Below are 18968 nucleotides of genomic sequence, written 5' to 3'. Positions count from 1 at the left end.
TGCTAGCACTGTAAACATGTATCAGGGCAAATATTTTAAAGTTCAGATCCATGACACTTTGATTCTGTGCTATTATGCAAGATACTGCTTAAGGTACCTAATGAACGGTATCTGAAAAATTATTGAGTTTGCTTCTGAGGGGCTTGGATAGCAACAAGCTGAACTAGAAAGAGCCACATTTCCTGTCAGAAGACTTATGCTTGCATCCAAGTGATGCAGCTTATATCTGTGCCACCATTGAAGGTTATTTAACATTTCAGAGTTTCATTTTCTCCATCAGTAAAAGAGAAAAATAATAGTTACTTTATAGACTGTGAATTAGAAATAAACTGGATAAATTGCTTACCACTAGCTTTCATCAGTTAAATGTTTAATTTATGGAATATTAAACAAATTTCTGTTTAATTACACTAGATTTCTTTAGAGAAACTTGCTCTAAATGGTGGGCAGGGGGAATTCTGTTATTTATGCTTTACTGACACTGATGATATTTTACCACCTTCTTCCAGTTATTCCTCAATAATTTTGCAAGGTAAGTTTAAATCCCAGCTGTTGTACTTACTTGCTGTGTGACCTTCAAAGTTACTTAATCTTTCTATAACTTATTTTCTCCATCTATTAGGTGGAGAAATAATGGCATTTATATTATATAGTTACTTAATCTTTCTGTAACTTATTTTCTCTCTATCCATTAGATGGAGACATAATGGTATTTATATTACATAATTATTAGGAAGCAACTGAAGTGCTTAGTTCAGTGTTTGGCACGTAGTATGATTTCAGAAAATGGTAGTGCTGTGGACTGAGTGTATCCCACCAAAATTCATATGTTGAAACCCTAATCCTCAGTGTGATGTTTGGGGTGGGATTTTTGGGAAGTAATTAGGCCATTAGGATGGAGCTCTATAAGTGTCCTTACAACAAGAGACACCAGAGAGCTTATTTCCTCTCTCTCTGCTTTCCACGATGTGAGGATACAGTGAGAAGAGGGCCATCTGCAAACCAGGAAGCTGTCTGTCACCAGATAGCAGATCTACCAGAACCTTGATCTTAGACTTCCCAGCCTCCAGACCTGTGAAAAATAAATGTTTGTGGTATTCTGTTACATACACAGCAGCCTGAACTAAGATGGATAGCATTGTTATTATCACTTTCATTTTATAAATGAGAAGGTGAATACAGATTTAGAAACTTGATTAGATTCATAGTAAGAGGCAAGGATGGGATTCAATCCAGGTTTGTGTGATGCCAGAGACTTTACTGTTTATTCTTTTACTAGGCTACATTTTATAATTAGCATTTCATTTGTATGGAAACGTATTCTGAAATGCTGTAGAGTGCTTGGAAATAATTTGTTATTTTGGGGTATTTAAAACTTTCAGTGATGTTTTACTAACTGTTTACATAAACTTGAAGCTAAATTGGTTAGAGAAAGAACTCTTTGGCCTGGCCTCTCTGTGATCAGATGGTTTTAGGGCAGATATTCTGGGGTGGTAGTCAGTGGTTAGTCAAAAGAAAATTGTGTGTGTGTGTGTGTGTGTGTGAGTGTATTTTCTCCTAAACAGCTTCATTGAAGTAAAATTGACGTACAATAAGTGATACAAATTTTATGTACAGTTTGCTAAGTTTTGACATACACATACACCCATGACACCATCACCACAAAGCAGATGGTGAACATACCCGTCACCTCTCAAAAGTTTCTTGGTGCCCCTTTGAAATCTTTCCCTCCTTGTTCTCCTTATATCCTCCCATTTAAGCAACTCCTATCGGCTTTTCTATCACTATAAATTGAACAATGGTCAGATCAATCAGGATTCAGTCAGTTCACCTCTCAGCTGTAGTTTGATCATCTGTGAAACAGGGATTCTACCATCTTCCCAAAGGACCATCAGAGAAGATTAGGAACAATGTATATAAAGAGCCTACCATAATGTCTGATGCATAGTAGGCCCTCAGTCCCTGGAAGCCAGTATTACCAGCAAGCTTTCACTTGGTGGTCTAGAGTACATTTAGGAGTTCAGAGTGCCGAAATGCATTTCTGTCACTTAGAGCTCCTGTTCTCTTCCACTGAATGGGCTTCCAGTGTTTTTGAAACAGGAAAATTTACATTTAGGCAGCTTAAGACCCTAAGGGACTTTCTGTTGCTCCTACCTTCCCTCCCTCATGCCCAGTGTTCCACATGCTATTAATTTTGAACAGATGTTCTTCAAAAATAAGCAAAGATCTCCACAGCAGATTTTTGAGCTCTTTATGCGTTATGTTTAAGTCTGGCATTGTGATCAAGCTGCATAAGCAGTGAGTTTGTAGTCAGAGTTCTGGGTTTTAGTTCCTGTTCTGCCTTGGGCAAATCATAAAATCTTTCTGAGCCTCAGTTTTCTCAGTGTAAAGTGGTGGTGGTGGAGTCATACCTCAGAAGTTTGTTGAGAGGATCAAAGGAGAATTCTGAAAGTGAATTGTATGATGAGGTTATAGTTCATTTGCATCCTCCTATGACTGCCTCACAGTGTTAGAACTTTGTAAAAGGATCAGGTAGCATTTAAATCTGATATCTTACATGTTTTTAATATAAGTATTTTAAATTAGGCTCTACTAATAGAAAAAAATGGCAAAAACCCAAGGTTAAAAGTGCTTCAATTTTAAAGTCAGAGAAACTTTAATTCAGATCTTAGTTAAGTAGCTGTGTGACCATGGGCAAGTTATTTAATTTCTCTGAGCCTTAAATTCTCACCTGTTAATAAGGCATATCTGTTCTACCTCAGAGGGTTGTTGGGAGGATTAGAAATAATATGTGTACAGTAGTTTGCATATAGCAGATGCCCAGTGATGCTAGCTTCGTTCTTTCCATTTCCAAAATTAGTAGATTTGTGGATTCGTTGAACTATTCCTGAAGGGATTACTTTTGCCTTATCTATTCCGTGATGCAGTTCAGCACAGGTTAGCTCTTAGGTAGTGTCTCAGGTTTCCCATTCTAGTCTGTAAATGTCGTTTGAGGTTTGTGTTGCTAGCAGTTATTGCAAAGGAATTTTTTTGTCTTTTTTTTTTTTTTAAATAATGGGAGGAACCTGTGCTTTGCTTTTGTACTTTCTCATCAATTCTCATCGCTCTGTCTAGCTAGAGATACTTTGTATTGTGAGAGCCAGGGAAACCAGGGGCCATTTTCTTGTCTCTCTGTGTTTATTTGGGTTGGAGTATTGTCTAAAAGTTCCCTAGTGAATAAAGCAGATTTGCTGAGTTCAGATTCTTCCCTCCTGGGTGAGCCCAGGATCGAACTACTGGGCAAGAAAAGAAATAGGAAAATGTGGAGAAAACTGGTGAGTTCTGCTTGTAAAGTTGTTAGGATCTTTGAGTTGGGGGGCATGTAGGAAACAGTTGATTCCCCATTTCCCTCTTCCCTTCCAAATCCTGTACACTCCAACACAAAGGGAGCTTTAAGATGGAGGTCTGCATTGTAATTTCCTAGAAATTACTGCTTCTGGTAACTGCTCATTCAGTTTTCACCTCTTTGCTGCAGTAGATGAAACAATGGGGACAATAAAACCATTTATCTGATGGCTGTAGCCTCAATGGGATGTTTGTTTTAATAATGGTATAATTTGCAGGGTTCATAAATTGTGATTTCATTCTCACGGAAATAACTGCCCAGTGGTATTTGGATTCTCAGGTCTCCTGTTGTGGATAATTTCACTAACATTCTGGCTGACAATTCCTTTTATTCTACACTTCGATTTAGATTGTTCATACTGGTTGGGTAATTAGCCCAGAGCAGAGAGAGTTTTTTTTTAGTTTGGGGCTGGCAGGTGGTTACTAGGTAACTGGAAGATCTTCTGAACGGGGAAGAAACTCTGCTTAGGGATTCAAGGCAAATATCCAGGTTTGTTTGGATTATCTGGGATTAAAAGAATTATCTAATACCAAAATATTTGATGAAAATTGAAAATTTAATTCATCTGAATGTTTATTTTCCATGATACCAAACAACCCTTTATATTTGGAATATCCTATGTTTGAGTTTTAAATTTTCATGTGCATGTTTTGGCAGGGAATATCCACAGAGGGCAGAGGCTGATAATAGCTACACATGCTAGACATTGCCATAGGTGTTTTACTTACATTATGTCTAAATTTTTTTTTGGGACACAGCTTGACTCTTGTCGATTAGGCTGGAGTGCAGTGGCACGATTTCGGTTCACTGCAACCTTCGCCTCCCAGGTTCAAGCGATTCTCCTACCTCAGCCTCCCAAGTAGCTGGGATTATAGGTTCCTGCCACCACGCCCAGCTAATTTTTATATTTTAGTGGAGACGGGGTTTCACCACATTGACCAGGCTGGTCTCAGACTCCTGACCTCAAGTGATACACTTGCCTCAGCCTCCCAAAGTGCTGGGATTACAGGCTTGAGCCACCACACCCAGCCATTTCTAAATCTTAATGAGAACTCTGATATTATTCTCATAGGTAGGTATTGTTCCCATTTTACCTATGTAAAAAGTTAAGACAAGTTTAGTAACTAAATTAAGGGACAGCTAATTAGTGGAAGACAGTTTACCAGATTCAAAGCTTATACTAGGTTTTCAATTATAGGGTAAGACATTCTGAAGATACATTCAAGTTTCTATTAGACTATTAGATATGACACCATTTGGCTCAAAAATATATTATACATGAATTAGTACCTATCATCAGATATATATATCTGATTATTCTTCCTGTCATTTACTCTTGTTTTACAGCAGTAACATCCATGGAGTATTTTGATTATCTTACCAAAATTAAAGGACTTCTAGGCATAATCCTGTTTTAAGAATTCTTTAAAAGGCTCCAAAGCATGGCATAGTCACTGGAAATAGCCTCAGACTTGGGTTTCAAAATCTTGGCAGTGCCATTTATTGGGTTATCTTGGATAAACCTCTTGACCATTATTGGATAAGCCTTACTCTTGTATGAGCCTTGTGTTGCTCATCTGCAAAATAGGGATATGATATACACTTTACAGGGATGTTAGGGTTAATGTATATGGTGGGGTCTAGTATATGCCTGTAACATGGTAGGGACTCAGTAATATGTTGGTTTCCTTTTTTGACTAATGCTACTACTAGTAGAGTATCAGGGGATAATTTGGTGCTTTCATCATTAGCCTCAAGATTTATTGAAAGATGGCTAACATTGGCTGGGCACGGTGGCCCACACCTGTAATCCCAGCACTTTGGGAGGCTGAGATGAGCAGGTCACTGAAGGTCAGGAGTTCCAGACTAGCCTGGCCAAAATGGTGAAACCTTGTCTCTACTGAAAGTACAAAAAAAAAAAAAAAAAAAAAAAAAATTAGCCAGGCGTAGGGGCACACGCCTGTAGTCCCAGCTGCTTGGGAGGCTGAGGCAGGAGAATCGCTTGAACCCAGAAGGCAGAGGTTGCAGTGAGCCAAGATCATGCCATCGCACTCCAGCTTGGGCAACAAGAGCAAAACTCCATCTCAGAAAAAAAGATGGCCAACTTCAAGTAACATTATGTTATATTTTCATGTGATACTGTTAAACTAATAGAACTTATTTTTCTCTAGGTGTTCCATCTGGGTAATTCGTTTAAGGGACAGTTAGACAAATGATGTATTTTTTTACACTCTCTGGGTCAAGATAGTGAGTGCATATGTGGAAAGGGCATTGGATTTGTGATCATACAAACTTGGTGGGAGCTCCAGCATTGCTGTTTACTAGCTACGTTTCATGGGACAACTGACTTTCTCTGTTTGAAACTTGGGATAGAGATAATAATAGCTGACCTTCCCATTGTTGTGAAGATCAAATGAGATAATGAATGTGAAAATGCCTTTTAAATTGGAAAAATGCCAGGCGAGATAGTAACTATTATGTGACATTCATAATTAGTGGTAAGTGGGGCTTAGAGAATTAACTGCCTTTTTTTTTTTTTGAGACAGGGTCTTGCTCTGTCACCCAGGCTGGAGTGCAGTGGTGGGCTCATGGCTCACTGTAGCCTCCACCTCCTGAGCTTAGTGATCCTCCTGCCTTACCTCCTCAGTAGCTGGGACCACAGGTGTGCAACACCATGCCCTGCCCCCTGCCCCTGCCCCTTGGTTTTTTGAGACGAATCTTGCTTTTTCACCCAGGCTGAAGTGCAGAGTCCCGCTCATAGCTTACTGCAGCCTAGAACTCCTGGACATAAGTGATCCTCTCACCTCAGTATCCTGAGTAGCTGGGATTATAGGCATGTACCACCATGCCTGACTAATTCTTGAATTTTTTGTAGAGACAGGGTCTCTATGTTGCCCAGACTGGTTTTGAACTCCTGTCCTCTAGCAATCCTCCTGTCTTGGCCTCCCAAAGTGCTGGGATTACAGGCGTGAGCCACTGTGCCCTGCCAGAATTCACTGCCATTTTAAGAGGGAAATTCAGAATTTCACTTGAACTATATAAAGACATTTTGATGAGTTTTATTATGGTAGTCATTGGGGACAGCAAGAAGAAAAGAGGCCAGAATGACTTTCTTGGTAGATAAAAGTATTGAGTGAATGTAACTGCATAGTGGAAGTGAGAATGGTGTGAGGTGCTACTGTGAGGCAGGCCCAGAGGACTTAGAGAAGATCTTAGACTTGAGGTTTGGATCTTGGTCTAGTCTTGATCCCTAGAACAAGGAAGTGGGAGGCTCCTTGATTAGAAAAACTTAGGACACAGGGTAGTGTGTGGAGAACTGATTGAGGAATAGGGATAGAGGTAACAACTCTAGCTTCCCTCATGATGGCACTCAAGTTGAAATCCTGGTTTTAAGCCTTCTAGGAGTATGTATAGAAGTTAAAATAGATTTTTTTTCATTCCTCTTTCTACCTTCTAACAGTTAAGTGTGTCCGTTTTTAGGGGAAGTTCCAAGTGCATCTTGTGATTATTGTGTATGAATCCAGTGGTGTCTCTCAGGTGAGCACATTGATGTATCTTCATTTAAAGAGGTGCAGATGGTGGCTGGCAAGTGGGAGACCTGCCTCCACAGGCTAGAATGCTTAATTTTATGGAGGCTTATTTAGTTTATCTCTTACCTGAAAATTGATTCTGTTTACAGCATTTCAGTAATGTGGATGATATTTTTCCTAAGTGGAACATCAACCTAAATTTTCAATATGTTTAATTATTGATGTATCTGAATGCTGCAGTGTATTAGTTAAGGATTTTTCTGTATGAGGAGAGGCTTCTGGCTCTGAGTTTTGGTACTACACTGATTTTATTCATTTTTTTCCCAGGGGGATGTCAGTTTTTCTTTACTGCAAGTAACTGCATTATGTTGTCTGGATCATTGCCTTCTATATTAAGTATTAGAGCAGAATAGTTGTTGTCCAGGACGGTTTCAAAGTCTGTGTTTTATTTGACTGTAAGAGCAAACTTAGGCATCTCTCTTCTCTGTTCTTGGTCTGCTAGTATGAACATGATACAGTGATTAAGTAAGGAAATGGGTTTCCATAGACCCCAGTCAGAATTAGCCTGAGTTACTTTATCATATTAACTTTATATATAATAATGTCAACTGATATTTGCCTAATTCTTTGTAAAATGTTTTTATGGTACTTAAATATTCTCTTCTCTTTCTTCTCTTCTCTTCTCTTCTCTTCTCTTCTCTTCTCTTCTCTTCTCTTCTCTTCTCTTCTCTTCTCTTCTCTTCCTTTTTGAGACAGAATCTCACTCTGTCACCCAGGCTGGAGTACAATGATGTGATCATGACTCATTGCAGCCTCAGCTTCCCAGGTTCAAATGATCTTCACAATCCTGAGTAGCTGGGACCATAGGTGCATGCCACCATGCCCAGCTAATTTTTTGTAGAGGTGGGGTTTCACCCTGTTGCCTAGGCTTGTCTCAAACTCCTGAGCTCAAGTGATCCATTAGCCTCAGCCTCCCATATTTTTGGGATTACAGGTGTGAGTCACCATGTCCAGTCTACAATTTTCCTTTTTACTGATACGTTTCTTGTACTAAACTGGTAGCTCTTTTTGTGGACCAGGTTTTTTTTTTTCCATCTTTGTACTCACTTTATTTAGGACAGAGCTAAGAATAATGATACTATCTTTTTGTTTTTTTTTTGAGACGGAGTCTCGCTCTGTCGCCCAGGCTGGAGTGCGGTGGCCGTATCTCAGCTCACTGCAAGCTCTGCCTCCCGGGTTCATGCCATTCTCCTGCCTCAGCCTCCCGAGTAGCTGGGACTACAGGCGCCCGCCACCTTGCCCGGCTAGTTTTTTTGTGTTTTTTAGTAGAGACGGGGTTTCACCGTGTTAGCCAGGATAGTCTCGATCTCCTGACCTCGTGATCCGCCCATCTCGGCCTCCCAAAGTGCTGGGATTACAGGCTTGAGCCACCGCGCCTGGCAGAATAATGATACTATCTAACACTATGTTATATGCAGGCATGTGCCAAGTGCAATATTTGTTTTAATCCTCATTATCCCCATTTTATAGAGGAGAGAACTGAGTCTCAGAGAAAGGAAGTAACTTGCTTAGTCTCACAGCTAGTGAAGGGATGCAGCTGTGATTAGAACCCAGGCAATCTGATTTCAGAGCTATATACTTAACCCTTATATTTTCTCAGAAACAGCTTGTATGAATATGTAGGTATATATGAAAGATATTATCTCTCTTATTTGACCCTTGAAACTCTGTGAAGCAGTTAATTATGCTTTTCATATCCATTCTATAGGTTAGGAAAAGTAAGATGAATTAATTACACAAGATCATTCATTTGCTGAGTACAGAATCTGGACCCCACATCCCAGGTCTCCTGACTCCAAATCTCATATTTTTTCCCCTTCTATAATACTTTTAGCTGTTGGTTAGAGCTTCACATCTATCTTCTTTCTTTCTTTCTTTTTTTTTTTTTGAGGCGGAGTCTTGCTCTACTGCCCAGGCTGGAATGCAGTGGTGAGATCTTGGCTCACTGCAACCTCCGCCCCTCCCCTGGTTCAAGCGATTCTTCTGCCTCAGCCTCCTGAGTAGCTGGGACTACAGGTGCGCACCACCACACCCAGCTAATTTTTGTATTTTTAGTAGAGACGGAGTTTCGCTATATTGGCCAGTCTAGTCTCGAACTCCTGACCTCATGATCTGCCTGCCTCGGCTTCCCAAAATGCTGGGATTACAGGCATGAGCCACCATGCCCGGCCAACATCTGTTTTCTTAGGAATACACAATAGTCTTTTTCGTATGGCAAATAGATACTTTCGTTGAGACTAACTGAAGATAAGAGATAACCCTAAAAATCTTTCTGTGCATCTTTCTTTCTCAAATCCAAGGAACAAAATACCGCGATAGATAAGTCTGTGAGAGCTACTTGAAGGTGGATAAGACAGCTGTGTGTGTGTGTTCCTGTGTGTATTATCTCTGTTTTAGTAGCTGGCAACAGTGTGTTTTCCATAATGATTGCTGAGGGAATGCATGATTTAAAAAGTTGATGCTGTGTCTAGTATTAAAGAGTGATGATACTAAAATTGCTAGTTTATTTTTATATCCTATGATTTCTCGTGATTGCTTCCTTCTTAGTCACTAGTTGATTATGTTTGAGAGTTACAACAGTCCTAATATAGTGGCATTAAATATAGTTGAGCCAGCATATGGTAACTGTCTATAACAGAGCCTTCATATAAGACAGGGATTACACTTAAGCATTTTGTAACACTGAAGAAACAATTTTTCTGATGTCTAGGTGAACTTAATTGTATTGGATTCTTTTTTGATTGCCTTGACAGATTTCTTTTGTATTTTATATAAATAAGATATGACAGTGGCAAATTCGTTTTTCAGCGTTTTTTTTTTGTTTGTTTGTTTGTTTTTTTTTTTTTTTTTTTTTGAGACGGGGTTTCGCTCATGCAGTGGCTGGATTTTGCTCACTGCAACCTCTGCCTCCTGGGTTCAAGCGATTCTCATCCCTCAGCCTCCTGAGTAGTTGGAATTATAGGCACCCACCACGACGCCCAGGTAATTTTTGTATTTTTAGTAGAGACGGGGTTTCACTGTGTTGGCCAGGCTTGACTCAATCTTCTTACCTCATGATCCACCTGCCTCGGCCTCCCAAGGTGCTGGGATTACAAACGTGAGCCATCACCTCCTGGCCAAGGGTCTAGTTCTCAATAGCCTTCTTCCTGACCATTGAGAAGAAGCCATTATACTTCATTTAGCTTCTAGGTTATATCACATTCAAATACAGTCATGTCATAGCATAGCTACTTGGTTTTCCATGTGCCCTGCCCTGCATTATTTTTGTGTATGATTATAGTGCAAAATGTTTAAGAATTCCTGAGCTTCTCTTCTTATTTTAGTCTGAGATTGTTATATTCAGGTAAATTACCCCTCACCTAAGAATGTCATAATTGATTCCATTGTTCCAGATTGTAGATTTGAGTGTCAGGTAGTAATTTATATATTACTGGATCTTTTAAGAATTAGTTGTTTTAATGTAGAAGCCACATGAGATAAAAAATTGGAATTTTCAGCCTTGATTAGTTGGCTACCGTCTACTTTGTTTGATTAGTTCAGCCTTGATTAATTGGCTACAGTCTGCTTTGTTGCTTGGCACACATCAGTCCAACTCTTGTTCTCATTTTATGTCTGTGAGTTGTGCATGTGTGTATGTACTCATGGATGTTCCTCTCTCCTGTCTCAAAGGTACTGCCAATGTCTAGTAGATTTCTAGAGCCCTGAATTTTGTCTTGCTCAGTTTCCTTACAGATTTTACAAGCTTGAAAGGTGGGTAGTTAGAGTACAGGGTAGCTGCTGAAAGAGACCCAAACATTCAGTGGCTCAAACAAGATAGACATTTATCTCTTATAAAACAGTTCAGGGGTAAGTCTCTTATGACCACAGTGGGCAGAGGTTCTGCTCCATGAAATCATCTAGAGATTCAGGCACCTTCTATCTCGTTGTCTGGGGGTGATGCCCTCATCTGCATTCTCAGTGATAGCTTATTAACACATCTACCTTGAAATAAGTCCATGAGAAGGGAGAAGAGAGAGTGGAGGACACATAGTTGCCTTAAAAAAAAAGTGAGCTGAAGTTGTATATGTTAATTCTCCCAGCATCTCGTTCATTATCTTTAGAAACAAGACATATCTAGTTATAAATAACATTAGGAAATGTAGTTTCCAACTCGGTTGCATGTGCTCAGTTATTTTGGCAGAGGGTTACCGTAAGGGAGTGTCTGTATTGAAAGGAAGCAAGGGAAAATGGATACTATTAGCAGTCTCTTCCACAGAGTCATAGCTGGAGGGTAAAAATAATAAAACCTTTTCCTCATTCATTATATTAATTCTCACCACATTGAGAATTTCTTTGAGGTAAGTGGTATTATAACCATTTTGCTAACTGGGGAACTGATTTTGAGGTATCGGGTGACTGGTTTAAAGTCACAAGTGTAGCTCAAAACTGAACTCATTATCCTTTCCCCCCACACCTTCTCTTTGTGTTTCTTATCTCAGTGAATGACATCACCATTTTCTCACTCAAGCCGGAAATTTGGGATTTCCTTATCTTCTCATATTCCTTCAGTCACTAAGCTGTGTAGATACGATCACCTTAGCATTTCTCAAATCTGTGCCTTTCTCTCCATCCCCATGGCTATTGCCTTAGCTCAGACTCTCAGCAGCTCTTGTGTGGACAGCAGCCTCCATTCTTCCATCTGCTGCCAGGGTCACCTCCAGTGAATCCATCTTCGCAGCCCAACCCTGCCAAACCACTTGCAATCGTTGGGACTTACTATATACTGTTAAACTGCCAAATCTGTACTCGTGTTGCTTCTTCTGCTCAAATGGTCCTCTTCCCTTCTCAACTTGGCAAACATGGCCTTATTTTATTTTAAAAAATCTACCACCTACATTGCTTCCACTATAAAGTTGTTGCTCTCTTTTCCAGGTAGAATTGACTGTTTTCTCCTCATTCTTCTCTTGTGTTGATGCCTGTTATAGGACCTGTAACATTTTATAATAATAATTTGTAATGTGTCTTGCTTTTTATCATTAGCACTCAATATTGTACGTGATAGAAAACAGCTACTCCATAACTGCTTGAATGAGTAGAGCATATGACAGACTGGGACTTGAATCCAAATCTTGTGTTTTTCTTATCATGATGGCTCATCCTGTGTTAAGTGTGTACATATTTCCTGAGTTGCTTCCCAACACCAAATTTGGAGGTCTCACTTTCCAGGAGCTCTTTTCATTGGCAATCAAGTGTAGCCCTAAAAAGTGCTTTTTCAACAAATGGATGCTTAATTCTCTTTCCATTTGGATGTTGGGGGTGTGCTTTTTTGGTAGGTGCTGCTAAAACCGTTGTCTGTAACTTGCAAAATAAATAAATGCTGGATGTTTGGCTTTAATTTTTATTGATTACATCAAGGGATAAAGGAGGTTTGCTTTACATTTGGAGAGAAGGCAGGCAAATTAGAAAAAAATGCATCCCCTTGAAGAGGGTTTTATTTTTAATGTTATTTACAAAGTGTATACATGAAAATAGAAAAGGAATAACTTTAATTTACAATAGACATAATTTAGGGAAAAATGCTAACATCTCAGTGTAAGTGTAAACCCAGCTTGGCTATTATAATTTCTGATCATTGAGGCTCACTTATTGTGCGTTTAAACCATCTGTTTTGGTGTTAATCCCTTAAAACTCAATTGGTAGATGTTAACATGATAAAAGGTAATAAAGCTTGAAATATGGCAGTCATTCGATCTGGTTTACTTTTCAACTAATTGCATGCAAACTTAAGTGTCTTTGGGAAAAAGGAAAGGGGGAAATTAATGCTGTAGTCAACTATTTTGATCTCAGCTTGAGCCCTGCACACCTGTCACTGGCTTGTGGAAGTTTTCCTCCATAATTAAGAGCTCCTCTCTCATGTTATTACTTAATTGGATGCCACAAGAGCCTGGTGAAACAGTGGAATCCTCTTAATTGCAGCTTTTAAAACAAATCACCAATGTTTAATGTGGTATTGGTTTTTTTTTTTTTTTTTTTTTTTTTTGAGACGGAGTCTCGCTCTGTGGCCCAGGCTGGAGTGCAGTGGCCAGATCTCAGCTCACTGCAAGCTCCGCCTCCCGGGTTTACGCCATTCTCCTGCCTCAGCCTCCCGAGTAGCTGGGACTACAGGCGCCCGCTACCTCGCCCGGCTAGATTTTTGTATTTTTTAGTAGAGACGGGGTTTCACCGTGTTAGCCAGGATGGTCTTGATCTCCTGACCTCGTGATCCGCCCGTCTCGGCCTCCCAAAGTGCTGGGATTACAGGCTTGAGCCACCGCGCCCGGCCTAATGTGGTATTGTTTTTAAAAGCCTTCCCTGGAAAGAGTTTTGATTGCTTCAAGTCCAAATGGAATGGAGTGTTGAGAATTCTGCTATTTATAAAGTTAGAAGTCATATAGTACTTTGAAATGTCTCTCCTTGAAGAGTTAGGGAACATAGCTAATATTTACTTGATGCTTTACAATTTGACCAAGTGTTTTCCTTTTATCTTGTTTTAATTCCTATAGTAGCTCCAAGAAAGGTATTATAATGCTTCCCATTTTACAGATGAGGAAATTGAGGGTCAGAAAAGTGACTTGCTGAGGGTCACACAATTAGTAAGTGGTAGAGATAGATGCAAACCCTACCTACTGATGCAAACCCTTTATTTACCTCCTATCCCAATGAGCATAAACTGCATGTGTGGAAGTATCAGTATAGTGGGTTTTTCCTTTAACTTACAGTGTGGTCTCAATTTAGCTTACTGCGTTTGGTACTTTTCTGTTTCAACTGTCAGCCCTTACACATATAGTGGAAAGAGCAGGCTGGTAGTAGGTGAAGAAGCCAAAGTGCTGGGAAATAACAGAATATCCCATTCCATGCTTAGATCATGACTGTTATCTAGCTGAAACATCCTCCGGTAAGGTTGGCAGGGTCTTTGTGATCCTGCTGCATTGTGGACAAGTCGTTTACAGCGTACTTAAGTGCTGAGCAGTTATGACAGCTGGTTTAAATGAGCTTCTGTGGCAGTCAATTCTCTTGAGGCCTCAGTGCCCATTTTCCTCTCCACCATAGTAGTGGAAAGAGCTCTTGATAGGGAATCAGGAAACTTTGATGCTGTAGTTGCAGTTAGGTGATTTGCTAACTGACCTATTTTCTTCAGGACTAAGTTTGGTCAGTACCACCTCTTGGAAGACTTCCCTAAAGTCTTAGGGTGGCCTTCCTTTTTTTTTTTCTGGACACTGTGACACATTGTTTTAAGTATTGTCTGTATGGCACTTACCACATTGTTCTGCAATTATATTTCTTTCAGACTAGAACTATACCTCTAGCCTCCTTTTTTTTTTTTTTTGAGGCGGAGTCTCACTGTGTTGCCCAGGCTGAAGTGCAGTGGCGCAGTCTTGGCTCACTGCAAGCTCTGCCTCCTGGGTTGATGCCATTCTCCTGCCTCGGCCTCCCGAGTAGCTGGGACTACAGGCGCCCAACACCACGCCCAGCTAATTTTTTTTTTTTGTATTTTTAGTAGAGACGCGGTTTCACTGTGTTAGCCAGGATGGTCTTGATCTCTTGACCTTGTGATCTGCCTGCTTTGGCCTCCCAAAGTGCTGGGATTACAGGCGTGAGCCACTGTGCCTGGCCACCTCTAACCTTCTTTTTACTACCAGCCCATCTGTACTTGAGAATCACTGCCCCAAACTGTATATTCTGTGAGAGCACAGTCACAGGGTTCCTTGTTGTGGACATTTGTAGTTTGCTTCTGTAGTTTCCTTCTTATCTCAGCAATGGCCTCATATGTTCGTTTTAGGAACCACACCTTCCCCCCTGTTTTGCTTCATATAGTTTGGGTAGGAATTTCTTAGCTCTAGTGTTACGTGAACCAGGCTCAAGGTAACCAAGGCATCACATTACTCTGGCCATAGTGATTGGTTTAGGGGTAAATATGTTTTAAGCTGGTCTAAACTGAATGCTCAGGACTTTTGTAAGCCTCTATAGAAGACCTTCTCCAAGTCCTGCTATACTACAGAGGTGTGTGGCTGGAGCTGCTATAGCCATTTTGCCACATTAGGAGGAGAGAGTCTGGCTTATGATAGAATCAACATTGAGGAAGTGAAGCTAAACAGGTGGAGGCAGTGACTTTGAGCTCTGAAATGAGCCTCCCCCGTAGTCTACCTTAATCTTGGGCTTCAGTTAATTAGGTCAGTAATTAGGCTTTTTGCTTAAACCAGTTTGTTTTCTGTCATTTACAACCAAGAGTCTTAACTAATCTATTTCTCTTTTGCACTTAAGCATAGTTCATAGCCTAGAATTTGTTAATTGGGTAAATGATTGAACTCTATGACTTTGTCTTTCTTAGTCTCAGTTTCTTTTTGTAAAATGGGAATTTCTGCCTGCCTGGCTCCAAGGGTTGTTGTGAGTTAATAGAAGGAAAAGCTTTCGGGTCTCTCCTTCTGCACTTAGTCTATACCAAACAATTGACCATTTAATTATATAATTACATATAACTATTGTATAATGTTTTTTTTTGTTTCAACTTGATTGTGTACCCCCTTAGAGTGGATGACATCTTACATACTTATCGTTTTCCTCCTACTGCTCAGCACAATGTTGGGAAAATAGTGGGCACTCATGAGTATTTATTAGTGATGACAATAGCAGCTACAGTTTATTGCATACGTTTATTGGGCCAGATAGTGTGTAGGCATTCTACATAAATTATCTCTAAACCTCAGCAAATAACAGTATTAGATAGCTATTAGATAAGCAGTATTGTCCTCAGAGAATAGTTGCATAGCTAACAAATGGGAGAGCTGAAATTGTTGGTTGAATTACGATGGAAAATAAATGTGATGGAGCCTTCCAAAGCATATACCAGGAATGTTTGAGGTGTCTGCCTTAGGTGAATGATAGAGGTGAACATCAAGTAAATAACTGATGGGGATGAAATCCTGGCCTGGTTTGGAATTGCTTGAAAAGCTATTTTTCAAGTCTTTTCTTGGCATAGTTTAATTGACTTCACTAATCCATTGCATCACTATTAAATAATAATAAAAGATATAGAGAGTAGTAGCATTAGAAATACTGGTCACAAGGATACTGTATATTACGGTGATGTCCTTTTGAATATTACAGTGAATGTCCCCTCCCTGGGGCCTGTGTGAATTGATGCCTACTAAATATGCTCAGCTGGTACTCAGGGAACATTTTGCTCGGGTTCAGGCAGAACTACTGTGTTAGTAGGTAACCTTTTATTCCTTTTTTTTTTTTTTTTTTTTTGAAACGGAGTCTTGCTCTGTCGCCCAGGCTGGAGCGCTGGAGTGCAGTGGCACGATCTTGGCTCACTGCAAGCTCCGCCTCCTGGGTTCACGCCATTCTCCTGCCTCAGCCTCCCGAGTAGCTGGGACCACAGGCGCCCGCCACTGCACCCGGCTAATTTTTTGTATTTTTTCGTAGAGACGGGGTTTCACTGTGTTAGCCAGGATGGTCTCGATCTCCTGACCTCATGATCCGCCCGCCTCAGCCTCCCAGAGTGCTGGGATTACAGGCGTGAGCTCCCGCGCCTGGCCTATTCTTTGTTTTTTTGAGACAGAGTCTTGCTCTGTTGCCCAGGCTGAAATGCAGTGGTACGATCTCGGCTCACTGCAGACTCCACCTCCTGGGTTCAAGCAATCCTCCTGCCTCAGCATCCCAAGTAGCTGGGATTACAGGCGCCCACCATCATGCCCGGCTAATTTTTGTATTTTCAGTAGAGACAGGGTTTCACCATGTTGGCCAGGTTGATCTTGATCTCCTCACCTCAGGTGATCTGCCTGCCTTGGCCTCCCAAAGTGCTGGGATTACACGCGTGAGCCATCGTGCCAGGCCAACCTTCTATTCTTTATTGAGTGTTAAACTCAGACTCTAGATTAGGCAAGAAATCAAATGAAAAAGGCTAACTGGCATTATATGCTGCATTCTGTGATGGAAAACACTTTCTCTTTGAAGCAAGACATCCTATTGTAGACCGAGGTCTGAGTCAGATGATACTGTTTACAAGGACCTGGTAGATGATTTGCATATGTTATATGATCCCCAAAAGAACCTTTCAGCATAAGTGTTACCATCCCCACTTGTGATGAGGGTCAGAGAGATGAAGAGAGGTCATACAGCTGTAAATATTCCCCTGTAGGCCAGGCGCGGTGGCTCACACCTGTAATTCCAGCACTTTGGAAGGCCGGGGCAGGCAGATCATGAGGTCAGGAGTTTAAGACCAGCCTGACCAGCATGGTGAAACCCTATCTCTACTGAAAATACAAAAATTAGCCGGGCGTGGTGGCATGTGCCTGTAATCCCAGCTACTCAGAAGGCTGAGGCAGGAGAATTGCTTGAATCTGGGAGGTGGAGGTTGCATTGAGCTGAGATCACACCATTGCACTCCAGCCTGAACAACAGAGTGGGACTCAGTCTTTAAAAAAAAAAAAAAATTCTTCTGTAATGTTTTAAACCACAGTCCTAAGATTGCAGCATTGAACTTCAAGATCAAGAATCATATGGGATAAGAGGGTATTAAAATTATCTAAAAATTTATTTTTATTGTCCAAAGTGACTAGTGTCACTTTTACCCCTTAGTTGATACAGATATAAAAGTAAAAGTTATTTCAGTAAAGGAAGGGAGGTCTCATAAAGATCTTGGTTTGTGAATTAAAAAACAAACAACAAAAAAAGTGAATGGCTCTGCTTGTATGATCAAATGCTTAAAAAAAGCGGGAATGGCTGTGCCATTTCTAGTTCTCTATGGAATAATTTTAACATATTTATTAGGGATAGAGTAGCACTTGCCATGTTTGAGTGGTCTTTATTTATTCCACAAGGGATTGAGAGTAGTTTACAAAAGTAATCTAGTAAAATAACCTAAAAAAGAAAAATGCTGAGTACTATTGAAAATAGAATAACATATATATATATATATATATATGTATGTATGTATGTATGTCTCCCCAGTTGCTGTAGGTGAGCTACAAATTTACCCCTGAATTTCCTGGAAGCCTAGGAGAAAAGGATAACTTTTTTTTGTTTGTTTTTTGAGATGGAGTTTCGCTTTTGTTGCCCAAGCTGGAGTGCAATGGTACGCGATCTTGGCTCACTGCAACCTCCGCCTCCCAGGTTAAAGCGATTCTCCTGCCTCAGCCTCCCGAGTAGCTGGGATTACAGGCATGTGCCACCATGCCTGGCTAATTTTTTGTATTTTTAGTAGAAACGGGATTTCTCCATGTTGGTCAGGCTGATCTTGAACTCCCAACCTCAGGTGATCCACCCACCTCGACCTCCCAAAGTGCTGGGATTACAGGCATGAGCCACCGCGCCCAGGCCTTTTTTTTTTTTTTTTGAGACAGAGTCTTGCTCTGTCGCCCAGGCTGGAGTGTAGTGGCACAATCCCGGCTCACTGCAACCTCTGCCTCCCAGGTTCAAGCAATTCTCCCAGCCTCAACCTCCTGATTAGCTGGGACTACAGGTGTACACCACCACGCCTGGCTAATTTTTGTATTTTTAGTCGGGACAGTTTCACCATGTTGGCCAGGCTGGTCTTGAACTCCTGGTCTCAGGCTATCTGCCCGCCTTGGCCTCCCAAAGTGCTGAGATTACAAGCATGAGCAGTGATGCCTGGCTGCATGTTTAGTTTTATAAGAAACTGCCAAATTATTTTCCAGAGTGTGTGTACCATTTTACCTTCCTACCAGAAATATATGAGAAGTCCAGTTTCTTTGTATCCTTGTTAGCATTTAGTATTATCACTCTTTAAATTTAGCTGTTTTAATAGGTATGTAGTACTTCTTTCAGTTTTTCTCTGAGTGAGTACATTTGTTTTTAGCACATGGCAGGTTGATAGCCTTAGTCAGGCTTAGCTTTCAGATTTGCCATATTTGTACCCACTGCATTTAAGTTTTTATTTCTTTTTTTTTTTTTTTTTTTTTGAGATGGAGTCTCGCTCTGTCGCCCAGGCTGGAGTGCAGTGGCCGGATCTC

General features: G+C 40.6%; 1 protein-coding gene across 3 annotated transcripts in view; it reads left to right on the top strand.

Annotated features, from left to right (window-relative positions):
* The window catches only part of LOC105468719 (family with sequence similarity 168 member A), a 201602-nt gene that overhangs the window by 20124 nt on the left and 162510 nt on the right, over positions 1–18968 (top strand). The gene's annotated exons all lie outside the window — the stretch shown is intronic.

The sequence above is a fragment of the Macaca nemestrina genome, chromosome 12 (genome assembly GCF_043159975.1).
Source record: "Macaca nemestrina isolate mMacNem1 chromosome 12, mMacNem.hap1, whole genome shotgun sequence".
NCBI classification, from domain to species: Eukaryota; Metazoa; Chordata; class Mammalia; order Primates; family Cercopithecidae; genus Macaca; species Macaca nemestrina.
This window is presented reverse-complemented; position numbering and strand designations above follow the sequence as displayed.